The sequence below is a fragment of the Bemisia tabaci genome, unplaced genomic scaffold (genome assembly GCF_918797505.1).
Source record: "Bemisia tabaci unplaced genomic scaffold, PGI_BMITA_v3".
Taxonomy (NCBI): domain Eukaryota; kingdom Metazoa; phylum Arthropoda; class Insecta; order Hemiptera; family Aleyrodidae; genus Bemisia; species Bemisia tabaci.
Window position 1 is genome coordinate 91,162 of NW_027311738.1, and position 13,591 is coordinate 104,752.

The 13,591-nt window shown below is 40.0% G+C and overlaps 1 protein-coding gene across 2 annotated transcripts in view; it reads left to right on the forward strand.

The window, feature by feature from the left end:
* Positions 1 to 482: 482 nt before the first annotated feature.
* LOC140223710 (lysosomal cholesterol signaling protein-like) overlaps positions 483 to 13,591 on the forward strand; it is a 48,044-nt gene continuing 34,935 nt past the window's right edge. Inside the window, exon 1 of one of the 2 annotated variants that reach the window (XM_019058041.2) lies at positions 483 to 737. The gene's annotated coding sequence lies outside the window, so the exon portion shown is untranslated. The remainder of the gene's footprint in view (positions 738 to 13,591) is intronic. The other variant, XM_072305671.1, reaches the window with a different exon arrangement.

Here is a 13,591-nt window from a genome sequence, read left to right on the forward strand (position 1 = left end):
ATCAGTAAAAAAGTCTTGATGCTGCTGCGTATCCGACTCTTATTTTCTTTATTTTGGTTCTGATGCGCTCAGCGAATATAGCTCTGCGCTCCACAAATTAGGGAGCGCAATTTTGATTTTCCCGCTCTAAAGTCAAGTTTGGCGCTTTGTGGAATCAGGCGCGCGCAGAGCCGAGTCATGTGATTTCTAAAACCGCTGTGATTGGTCGAAACAAAGCCTCAAGTGATGGCGAGAGGGAGGGGGAGGAGCTGTTGCGCAAGATGTTCTTTCGGCCGAAAATTTCATTCAAGACCAATCCACACAGGTCAGTTATTGCGCAGCTTTTTTGAAATCCACTCCCCCGCCCGGCCCTAACTCGCAGCACTCATTGTGACGTACTATTGAGTGCACCCATAAGAAATACATTGCAAGCACTCAATAGTACGTCACTGCGCAGTAGAGTACCAAAACTCGTCCACCGGAATGACTGACCTGTGTGGATTGGTCTTGATTTCATTGTTGATTTTGATTTTCAGTTAGAACTAGTGATAAGGAAGGCAGCTCCGTTTGACCATCATAATACGTTCCGGTTTTGTCACTTTCTTCGAAAATCATGGCACCAGATTGTCGATAAATCGGTCGTTCCTTTTCTCGTCCATATCTGTGATCATTTTCGTTTTCGTGGTTGGCTGTGCAGTTTCATGTAAAGAACGGATTTTGCTCTTATCACCTAACCCCATTCTTCATCCTTGTCCTAGGTAAGTTTCCCACTTCGATTGCATGCCGAATCCAATTGTTTTAATCTCTCGTTCGTTTCTCCTTGATAAGAATGAAGTCTGAAAAATTTTTCACTTTCACTCTTCTCAGACGAATCCATTGTTCTTTTATTGTTTCGCTGCGAGTCATGAGGTATGTCGTCTCTTGTAATGCTACAGAAAACTAAGTTCAGGATCTTGATGTTGCAGTCGAATTGCTGAACTGTATAAAGTGCATTTTACTTTTTTAACAATTTTTATGTCGAACAGCACATCCGATTTCTAATGTAGGAAACTCCAGGTTTCATTTCTGAATCCTGGTAACTGTCCCATATGCACCCTCTAAGTCTCATCAGCGGGTCGATTGTTGAATCGTTATCGAATGACCTTGATCGATATATAGCATTGTGAAGATAGGGAGTTATCGATCGAATTAATTCGATAAACGATTCAACAATCGAGGCGCTGCAGCCTGATTATTGAATCTATTTCTAGCCTTACCGGCAAGACAAGACAACACATACTTAGCTCTTTCTATGCTCTGTAATATATTGCAATATGATGGCTTGTTATTAGTCAGGCTGCAGTCTTTATTTGGAGAAAGACCTCAGCCAAGAGGAGCAATGGGTGTAAGGAAATGTTCAAATTCCATTCTGTAGAAAACAAGGCTTTGTTTACTGTTTTAGACTCGCGAAACTCGACCTACTATCCACCACTTGATTCCGTATTTTCAGAATTCCTGGCAGTGTCTAACGGACATTGTCCAGAGGACTGATGCCAATCGCATTGAGCCTGCGAAGAATTGGATTCGCAAATTTTTAGCTCTCCCAAATTATTTAATTTTATGATATTTCATCCACATAATAATATGTTCCCCAATTCCAACTTTAAAATACCTACTTACTCCAAGGAAGACCAAAACTAAGTACAGGCTCTCTTAATGATAATGTAGGTATTGCAGAAAATTGAGAAACCCTCAGCTTTTTTGTGACATGTCAATTCCTTGTCACATATATTTAGTTTTTCAAATGACAACTTTTGAGCTTTGTTTCTTGGTATTCACACCGATGTCTTACTATCCTGTGCTGAAAATACCATGTTTCCAAACAATCGTGTTCATTATGGTGTTTCTCCCCACCAAAATTGAAAAACAGCCCAGATGCAGAAACGTTGCAATCAAGATATGTTTCTCTTGACTTCGACCTTTGGGTCAGGTCTGAATACCACAATTCCTGCTCCCAAAATGTGCGCAGTGCAAGGGTTGAAATTGAAGATGCGCCAGCTTTCTCAGTGGCAACGCTTTGTCACTATTAAGTGGATTGTTTTCAAATAAAGAACAAGCAGCGATGATAAAAAATAGAGACTAAGGGAGTTTTTAGCCAGCAATTCTTTCATTTCGTTTAGGTACTTACCTACTTCATATTTCTCCAGAATATTTAACCGTCTTAATGCCTTAGCTCAAAAACAATTTCGAGTTATGATTCGTGATCATGACGTCTTGGACAGTCCTGAAGAGTCTTGAAAAAAAAAAAAGTCTTGAAAATTTTTTTTTTCTTTATTAGTAAAATATATGCTTAGAAAATTCAGCAGAAAATTCAACAACTTTCGCACATTTGCTTCAATCATAGTGAATGAGACGTATTTTTTTTTTGTATTCCTGATGACTGTTCATCAGCAATTGCGGACCTAAAAGCGTTCAAATTTATGAAGATCGAAGGCGAGCGGCACTGCTGGTTTATTATCGTGGGTCTGAAAATTAAAGGCATTCCTCTTCATCCCTTCTCCTCCATTTACCACCATTTTCTTTCTCACGCCTCGCTGAGGAATTTAATCATATCCCTCGCACCCTCTCGACGATCTTTCCTCGTGCGCTCTTGTCCAAAGATGCCGCGAAAAACGACTCATATACTGCCGTGCTAAGGAAGAACGCCGTATGAGCCTTCAGGCGTTGCTAAATTGCCTTTGATAAAACACGAATTTTCTGGTTAACTTATGAATATTTTTCGTCCACTTTTGCAGATAGTTTTGTTCGCGATTTCAGCTGAAGTTCCTGAAAATTCCGAGGAAATATATTCATAGCACTCCTTAATAATAAACATTTTATAGAAGGAAATTTGGCAAGTCTGGAAAGTTCATACGGCGTTCTTCCTTAGCACGGCAGTATGGTCGCTCCTCTAACGTGAAACGTAAGGGCGTAATTTGATTTCCACGTGAGCTCTGTTCTCCGTATAACAATGCTTTCTGGGGCTCACGTGGAAGTAGAGATACGCCCTTACGTCCGAAGAACGACGTGCAGGGTTGCCGGAGTTCTGGAAAATTAACCAGGAAAGTCAGGGAATTCGTGGCGACCGGGAAAAGTCAGGGAATTTTGGCTACCGTGAGTGGTGTGATGCTCGGAATTTTGGAGAAATGCTTTAAAATCCAGAGATTATTAACGGATCGACCGACTACGGAAAATGCTGAAAAACGATTCTTAAAAGAGTTATGAATATCTTTCTTCGTCTCTACACAATTCCAATAGAATGCCGAATAAAATTCGAAGAAAAATTCGAAGAAAAATCGGTATCTATAAGTTTGCCAGAAAACAATATTTCATCAGTAAATTTGGCAACGCCCCACCGTTGTTACGGAGTGACGTTCCCTCAGTAAGGCAGAATACGGATTCGCCTTAGTACTGCCGTGCTAAGGAAGAACGCCATATAAACATTCGAAAGTTGCCAAATTTCCTTCGATAAAATGTTTATTTTTAGCAAAGTTTTAAGTATTTATCCTTGAAGTTTCCAAGGACTTAAGGTGAAAATGCGAACAAAATTATCTTAAAGATTGGAAGAAAAAAATTCATATATTTAGCAGGAAATTAATGTTTTATCAAAGGAAATTTGGCAACGCCTGAAGGTTAATACGGCGTTTTTCCTTAGCACGGCAGAGTAAGTATCAAGACTCCAAGGATCCGAATTAAGGGGTAGAAACGAGTTTCACTCGCACCGCAATTTTCCGTAATGCTTGGCGGAGGATTTGACCTGGATTCATAAATTAGGAAACGCCGTTCGGCTCGTCCCGTCAGAAGCAGCAGTAAGATTTTAAACCTTATTTATTAAAAAATATATCGAGTTTTCATCGGGAAACAACAACGATCACTTGAAACTCGTGAAGAGTACCCTACACTGGGAAAAAAAAAAAAAAAAACACATTGGATCTGGAGTCCAGACTCTTGAAAACATTGACAAGAAAAAATACTCCCGATTCAATCGGATTTAAGCTTAGGTAAATCAAGAGGAAATCCGCTCAAATTAAGAGGCTTGGTTCTTGATTTAAGCAAAAATCCGATTGAATCAAGAGTATTTTCTCTTGTCGGTGTTTTTAAGAGTCTGGACTCTAGATCCAATGTGTTTTTTTTCCAGTGTACAATACCCCAGTCCATTCTGGAAAGCTTTTAGTAGGTACTTATTCTTTCCGTGTATTTTCTGGTAGATAGACATTTTAAGTACTTATTAGCAATCATTTGAATATTTATCGGGGGAAAAGAGGTTTATAGGGTGTATACCGGTCCCCAAAAGTCCCCAATGTCCGCGGTTATCCCCGATTTTGGAAGGGTGTCGTCGATATCCCCGAAAGTCCCCAATTTTCTTGTTCAGGTCCCCAAAAAATGACAAAAATCGTCCCAAACACCGGCATTTTCAAATTTCCCCGCCAGTCGCGGCGGCGCGGTATAACCAGGAATAGAAGAACTGAAGTGTTGCTTGGTTTTTCGTATGTTTTCATCGGTTCAACATGACTTGTAAAATTAGTCGTATAAAATACGCCTTTTAACGCTCTAACTAGCTTCCTTTCATAGTATTTCGGGAAAAAAGTCCCAGTTTTTTGTTTTTTCATAACTGGTAGACACCCTGGCTTATGATCAAATTTTCATAGATGCAAACGCCATCGGATTTTAGCATGGTTTATGCGGTCTTGAAAAGTGCTCGATCTGGAAAAAAATCTGGAAAAAATCTCATCGTTTAAAAACGGTGTGTTTTTTCTTCTATCCAAAACCGTTGTTTTGAACTATTCTTCTACATCAGCCGAAATGAGGTATACAGCGAGCTTAAGTGTCGGACGCCTCAGATGTCTTGGGCACTATCAGTGCAAGTTGAACTTATAATTAGTCATCGATGAGGCACTTACTGATAAGTGTTTGCCATGATTGTGTATAATCGGAAACATTTTCAAGCAGTGGCGTGGCGTGCTTCGCGATCTATCGATATTTCTCCATTTGAAGCTGTGGTAAATAATCGATTATTAAGGTGTTCGCTGCGAACACCCTGTTTATCGATACTTTTCTATAGGTTTAAATCGCCGATCAGTCGATATATCGCAAAACACGCCACGCCACGGTTTTCAAGGAGCGTCGCCGACGCCGAGGTCCCTGTTCTTCATAATTGCTGGACTTTTTCTACGACCAGCACGGTTTTTCCCCTCCTTTCTTTCCCAGTGTTCATAATGGGTGAATTACGTTGTTCTTTACCGTTAACATGATGTAAATGCACCATCGGCGATGTGCCTCATGCTTTTATAAACTTGCAGAAGAAATACTAGTTGCGATTTGGAATTCATTTTTTGTTCCACCACGTGATCATAGTCATGGAAAATTCAAACGGAAAAATTGGCTCATTTTTGGCAAAATTGTCAGGGAGACTGTATATTGTTCGTTATTAGCCCTCATGTAGAGAAACGCTGCACTGGGAAAAAAAAACACATTGGATCTAGAATCCAGACTCTTAAAAACACCGACAAGAAAAAAATACTCTTGTTTCAATCAGATTTAAGCTTAAATCAAGAACCAAGCCTCTTAATTTGAGCGGATTTCGTTTTGATTCAAGCAAAAATCCGATTGAATCAAGAGTATTTTTTCTTGTCAATGTTTTCAAGAGTTTGGACTCTAGGTCCAATTTTTTTTTTTTTTTTTTTTTTTTTTTTTTTTTTTTTTTTTTTTCTTCCAGTTTGCTCTCAGGGAAGTGACGAATTTTCATGTTGAACAGTTTGTTTCTAAAATGTAACAAGTCAAGTTTCCAGGAGAGCCCGACAGCACCATAGAACTCTTACGTAGCCCAGTACAGGGCCATTCTGGAAAATGGACTCGTTACCTTTTAGAAACATCTTATTTACATATCGTGTCTCATTGCCTCAGCTTTTCCGAATCTTCATATTACTTTTCATTCCGCATTGTTTGGAAATCAAGGAATTTTGTCAAAATTCGTCGAGGAAAAACCTCGAAAAGTGAGGGGATTCCTATATCCTCACCGGAAAAAAAACACATTGGATGTAGAGTCCAGACTCTTAAAAACATCGACAAGAAAAAATACTCTTGATTCAATCAGATTCAAGCTTAAATCAAGAACCAAGCCTCTTAATTTGAGCGGATTTTCCTTTTGATTTAAGCTTAAGTCTGATTGAATCAAGAGTATTTTTTCTTGTCAATGTTTTCTAGAGTCTGGACTCTAGATCCAACGTGTTTTTTTTTTTTTTCCAGTGCTGTATTTCTATGGCCACCCCGGAGTGCGCAAACGAAGGAAATCCATCAGCTCCCGCGGTGGCGTGGCGTGCTTTGCAATATATCGCCATTTAAACCTATGGAAAAGGATCGATAAACAGGATGTTCGCAACAAACACCTTAACAATCGATTCCTCACCATCAGTAGCGAGGCGTGAATGATCGATTATCGATACTTCCTCATCGGAAGCTACGGTAAAGAATCGATTACTGAGGTCTTCGTTGCGAACACCCTGTTTATCGATCCTTTTTCATAAGTTTGAATAGCAGTGGCGTGGCGTGGACGATCGATTATCGATATTTCCTCACATAAAGCTGTGGTAAAGAATCGATTATTAAGGTGTTCGCTGCGAACGCCTTGTTTATCGATTCTTTCTCATAGGTTCAAATGGCAGATCAATCGATATATCGCAAAGCACGCCACGCCACTGTTTGCCATAGTTCAGAAGGGGAAATATCGATAATCGATCAATCGCGCTTCGCCACCGAACCCTCGGGTCCCACTTAAAGACCCCGCATTCCGAAGGGGGATCGAATGGAACGCCGGCGTCCTGCTGTGATAACGCGATCAATGTTCGAGGCGAACGAAACGACGAAAAGCATGGCGACGAGAAAGCGGGCGAACGGAGAAGTGACACGAGTGTCAAAAACAATTACCGATAATGAGAGCACACGGGTTATGCCTCCGGAGGTCGCTCCGCTTGATATAGAATTTTCAACCAAGACGAAGACGAACCCTCCGATTAGAATTTTCGAGACTCCATCAGGATAGAATAGACGAATTTAGTGGCTGCGACGTAGTGTGACGTCATACATTATTCGCAGGGTTGGAAAACCGGGAAAGTCAGGGAATTCACAGGAAAAGTCAGGGAACTTTGCGAGTTGCGTTTAGCAGTAGCGAGTGTAATTTAAGGGGAAGAAATAGAAGTGAAAGTTTTATTAGAATGTTAGGGGAAGTCAGAGACTCCGAACATTTCAGGTCAACAAGTTAGGGAATTTGATAATGATGGGCATGGTGGGGATTGGGATGATGAAATTGTGGTAACCTTGTAATATTCGGAACTTTCACTGGTTTGAAAAAGCTGGAATCAGAGAGACCACCTCTCAACCCCTCTAAACACCCCCCCCCCTTAAATAACTTTTAGAGCAGAGGGGTAGGGGCTTTTGACTTCCTCGGAAAATTCTATACAATAAACCTCCCCGAGATGGGATTCTAAGCTCAAGATTTGTGAAATAGTTGGTTGTTAAAAATTTACTGCAATTTTTTGAGCATTAGCAAGCAATTATGAAGTAAGAGTGTTAAACGAAACAATATTTTGCACGACCCCCCCCCCCCCCCTCCTTCCACGAGAGGAAAAATAAGCCTACAATCAGGTGTCAGTTCAGTTCTTAAAACATCTCAGTAAGTTTTTAGGTTTGAAACTTTTACTCTCCAATTTTACTCCCTTGCCACTTTTTATCCAACTTTTTTATTTTTCTCTGATGGCTCGAGGGGGATGTCTACGTGCCCCTCCCCCTTCTTCTTCCTGAAAACTTTAGTCGGGTGGCGTTTTAACCTCAAAAGTGGCTTAATTTTAGAAGATACTCGTGCGGTTGTCGACAAGGTCGCAGAATTCTCTCGTTGTTTTAAGTTCAGCGGCAGAACGAATTGGTTATAATTTGGTCGTTATTTGGTGAAACTGAATTTCAGTCTCCGAAAATAATTTTTGCATTATAGGAGGCTGTATGACATCCTAGGTGATCTTCAGGGCCGCATGCCCAACCTCATCGGGCGCCGCACGTTCTTAAGACCATATCGCGGCGATCTGAAACCTATAGGTCAAAATTCGGATTGATTTTCAAAAAGGAATTATGTCCAGAACACCCCAGCAAAATGAGTTTCGGACCGCGCACTGACCACTATGTAGTACGAGCTTACTTCAATTAGCGACTGCTCTTGAGCTGATTCTCGACATTGAGTTTGCTCTGGACATACAATAGCTCTCAAGCTCTCGACATCGCATGTTCCCCCGCGGTCACGAAGGAAGTCAATCTCCACTCATTATTCTATTCGCTGCCAAGTTCCGCATCGAACGAAAACTTCCAGGACTGTCCCATCGCTGGAGGAAGCAATGAGGGGATAGTGGCTAGTGTCCTTGCTTCTGAATCATCGTCGCCGAAAAATGTGCGATTACTCATTGATGGCCCAAGTCGAACAATGCGTACTTTCGATGGAGAGTTCGCACGAAACAATTTTATTGCTGCATCTGAGAATGCTCAGGGAGCTGCGTTTGGAGTGTTCTTTTTTAGACAGGAAATAGTAGAAAAATAGATTTTAAAGTGAGAAAATTTGCCGTCTTGCGACGTCACCAAGGGACGCAGTTCCCATTTAAAAACATGTGATTTAACAGATGATGTAATATAGTCATATCTCCTCTAACAATTGTTCATTTTAGAAACCGAGAATATTCTCATGCTGAGTTCGCTGTGTAGTTTCTTCTTAAACATGAAATTTTACAGAATTTCAGACAACTGCAAATTCTCTATTGTAACGCGTAACAAATGTACACGCATGTTTTATTTCATTAATTTTTTTCAAAGGAAACCAGCCAACGGTTTCTCTCGGGATTTTTGTGAATTTTTCTTCACTTATCCCAAAGTATCGAGGTACCTATAGGAAATTTCAAAAATATATTTTGTTTTAATTTCTTTGCAGAAGAGTGCATTGTTTTGAAACGTTGTCTGTTTTGCAATAGAGGTAGGTGTACATTTTTCGACTTTACCTGTTGATGTCCCGCCGCGTTACCAATGAGAGTACCAATGCGAAAATAAGGTCTTGAGAAAATGATCGTACGAGCGCGTATAGAAGCGTCAATGGCCATCTGTAATACACATTGAAATCACTGAGTGTCCAAATCTTCGAACAATCAAGAATTGATGCACCGATACTTAACCGTAAAGGAACACGCAAGATAGCTTTTTTTTGCATACTTGCATGCCTGCAACTAACAATAAACAAATTTTAAGGTCAATAGTCGGTATCAAGGGGTAGCAGAACCTAGTGAATTTTAAAATCATAAAATATTGATGTAATTCATGAATTATGTAAAATTTACGTTCGAAATATCAGATAGTTAACCTCATGCTGAATAATAATTAAAATTCCTCCAGCATTGTTAGGTGGCACCATCCTATTCACATGTATCGTTATTTTTGTACGTTGAAGAATAAGAAGGAAAAAGTGAGAATCAAATTAATTTTTTTTCTTCAATTTTTTGGCATTTCGTTTGGCGTTTCTAATTGCGTACTAAATACCCAGCGCTGCTTGAAACGAATGTTTCTTATTTTTTATAAATCTCACAGCCTCGTAAAATTTCATGAACATTTTTAAAGCTAATGACGAGACAGCAATGGCGACTGATCTCTCACGAGATAATATGCATTTACTGCTGTTTTACCGGAAATAATGTCAATTTTCACGTTCTCACTGCTCTCTCTCAGCATTTTTTTTATTTTTTTTTTTATTTTTTTTTTTATTTTTATTTTTGTTGTCCCAATGGACTGTTCATGAAATAAGGCATGTTCTAAGGGAGATGAGGTCGAGAAGATCGTAACATCATTTCGTTTTCCTATGTTAAAGGATAGGGACATGCGTCACCTAAGCTTCACGAGAGAAAGGGTCGGAAAATCTGCAATTTAGCGTTACGTATTTTAAGAGCGGTGCCTAAAAATGAATAATTTTTTCTGTTTTTCGGAAAATTCCAGTTCCTTCGAAGAAGAAAAGTTGAACTTCGAAGAAAACTAGACTTGACAATTGGACGTTAGGTACTCCTCTCCGATAACCCGAGGAACGTCGCACAGTAGGTCGAACAATCGTAGAGGACGGACGTGGAATTGTTTACCAAAAATGTAAATTTTGATGTTTATTTCGTCGCAATTTAAGTTTAAAGGGGCGCTCCTGAAAGAAAATTTTACGAGGGAACCTATGTAGTCACTTTAAAACTTCTATGTTCTATGTATAATTACAAAGATTTTAGCTTTTAAAGACTCCAGATCGTGTGTGACCTTCCTAATCGACTCGCTTCACTGTGCGCCGTATATACCTTCGGACTTCACCAAATTTCCGCCAATAAAAGACTTGTTCCATAGGAAAATGCCACTATTTTTCTTTTTTCCAGACACCTCAGATCCAATGCGAAAATAATTCTCAGAAAAATTCTAAGAAAAATCTTGCGAACTTCTCTCTGAAATAATTATTTAATAGGGGGAAGTTTGGTAACGTTTGGTGAGCGGTGGCTCTTTCGGCGTTCTTCCTTAGCTTGGCAATGTATTCCCATGCAAAAGAAAAACGCCGTATAAAAATTCGAATGCCGTCAAATGTCCGCTGATAAATATATATTCGTGGAGGAAAGTTATGCATATTTTTGCTTGATATTTTCAGATACATCAGATTATATTACGAAATAAATTGTCCGGAAAACTGAAAGAAAAATACAACTTTCTCAATAAATTCGCATTTTATCAAAAAAAATTTGGTAACGCTTGAATGCTCATACGTTTTTACGTCAGGGTGTCTACAAGTCCGGAATTTCTGGAAATTGTACTGCTTAAGGGCGGTCCTCTTGTACTGAAAAGTGCGGAAATTCCGCAAGAAGGTCCGGAATTTTTTCGTTCTTTGTCATTTTCGTAGCAATCTGAGCGAAAAATTCAGATTTCTGAAATTTTTCGAATTTCGTCACATGAAGGTACTGAAAAAGCACTGAATTTTTCTGTCGAGGAGGCACTGAATTTCGTGGGAATGCACTGAAAAAGTACTGATTTTTTGCCACCCTGTTTTAGTAGACACCCTGTATTTTACTGAGTAAGAACAGCAGTATACTGCCGTGCTAAGGAAGAACGCCGATGAACATTCGAGAGTTGCCAAATTTCCTTCAGTTAAATGTTTATTTTTGAGGAAAGTTATGAATATTTTTCCTTGAAATTTTCAGGGACATCAAGTGAAATTGCGAACAAAATTATCTGAAAAATTTGAAAGAAAATATTCATCAGTTTACCAGGAAATTCGTGATTTATCAAAGGAAATTTGGCAACGCCTGAAGGTTCATACGGCGTTCTTCCTTAGCACGGCAGTATAGGGAGGCGGATTCGCGGATACAAGCTCCGACTAATTTTGAGCAGTTGAAAGTGTGTCTCGGCGTTACACACAATATGCGTGCTCTAGTTTTTGTTTCGACTGCAAGTTTACAAATTCTATGGTGAGGCCGGATCTGTCAATAAGACTGTAACGATTGCAGACAACAGACAGCCACAACGACGACGGCGACGGGTGCGGACACCGTTTGAATTGCTAATGGCTTTCCGGATTTTATTGTGTCAGCAGTCACGTTCGATTATCTGTTCCGCGCATGGCTCATGTTATTTCGCACTATTACGTTCGCCAAAATTCACGGTGGTTACTCGCGGTAACCATTCCAGACCGGTGAATGGTGCTCCTTCGTGCACCAACTTCAAAGGGAGGATAATTCAGTAATATCTTTGGTAACGACATGAAGCAGGGTTGCCATAGAGTCCCTTTATTTAAGACAACTCGATTATCAGCTGACTGGCAGCCGGCCTTGGCTGGCCATGGAGGCCGAAACGAGTGCACCCAAACGAACGATATTGAGGGATAAGGATCAGGAATCCTGCGATGTCTGTCACACAAAAACAACAACATCAACAAATTGATCAATTAAAAAGAAAATGGGATTGGTTTGTGAATAATTTCTTAATCAATTTTCATTTTGGACCGATGGAAATAACAATTTACTCTTGATAAACCACAATTAGGTAATATTTTCATTATTCTTGTTCACATTCGAGGTACCGCCATCTTGGTGCACTCGTTTCGGCCTCCATGAGCGAGAACCAATCAGAATTGGATTTTTTTTTTAGGCCACTTTTAGCCCAACCCTGGCCCAACCAAAAGTGAGTTGTCTTAACTCTGGGTATAAAGGGACTCTAGGTTGCCACAGTCAGGGTATACCGGGAAAATCGAGAAATGTTAAAGAATGTTAAAAATCCGGTTAATCTATTCGCTCCCTATCTGTGCATGGAGAGTTTGTCTTGATATAGAGGTAAATTCGTAGGATACGGTGATATATTCCCTCCATTACGGCCTCAACTTCGAGAGCTTTTTTCGAGTTTTGGAATTTTTTTCCTGAGAAAACCAGTGGCACCACCGTAATTCTTACGACATTTTACATAGGAATTAGTACCTAAATCGCAAATTCCTAACACTTGCAAGAGCTCCATTGGTTTAGCAATCCTAACCTATTTTGCAAAAACTCGTGTTAGATAGAATACCCACATAGGGAGAGTACGGACATGTCGGTAATTTTGAGGTTAGATGATGGAGCTTTTAGGACCCAAAAGGCTAGGCAATCTATGAATTCAAATAATCCAGAGTGATTTCTCATTACAGTTGTTACAATCTGTCGTTGCTTAAGCACTTATTTGACTCAATTTTTGCATACATTTACTCATTTTTGCGGAGGAACACTCATTCATGAACATTCTTGGCCATTTTGGTTTGATGTTGGTATCTGAAGATTGACAGTGAAATTCTCCGTTTTCAAAGATTGGTCGTTCTTTTGGGCCCTAAGAGCTCCATTTTTCGACACGTCGCGCGTCGTCACCTTCCGGCCAAAGTATCACAAGCGCCATGGGACGTTTACAAATTTCCGCCGTCATTTTATTGTTTTACAGAGAAATTGTTCAGCGAAGCCGTCCGAAAATTCCACTAAATTTTCTTTGTGCCAACGACGAAAAGCGACATTTTCCAACAGATTCAACCAACAATTTCTCCGTGAAAAAATGAAAAGGCGGCGGAAATTTTTAAAAGTCGCATGGCGCTTGTGACACTTGGGCCGGAAGGTGCGGATGTCCATACTACTCCTATATAGGTACTCTAGTCCAGGAGAGCTCTTACCCCGACATTCATCAGTCACCATGCGGCAAAAACCGATTTTATCCTCTCTAAGTTGCTCATCAATCATCATACTGAAAGCTGCATCGAACTTCGACTTCATATTTTCTGCCGTGATAGCGAAGAGAGCCGTCAGTGCAAAATTTTCAAAATCGAGTTTTCTTCAAAATTCGTCTAAACTCTTTTAGATGAAATTACTGAGACAGCTAAAACAGCAAAATTCATTCTAATTTAACGAAAACGAGACGTATGAAAAAGCCGTAAGTGCACAAAAAATGACATAGTTTTCTTCAAGACAGCCGTAGGTGCATGAGAACCAATGAAAACAGTGCTTTCAAGAGGAATGCCGCCCTCATTTGCGGATTTCTAACCTGAAAATGT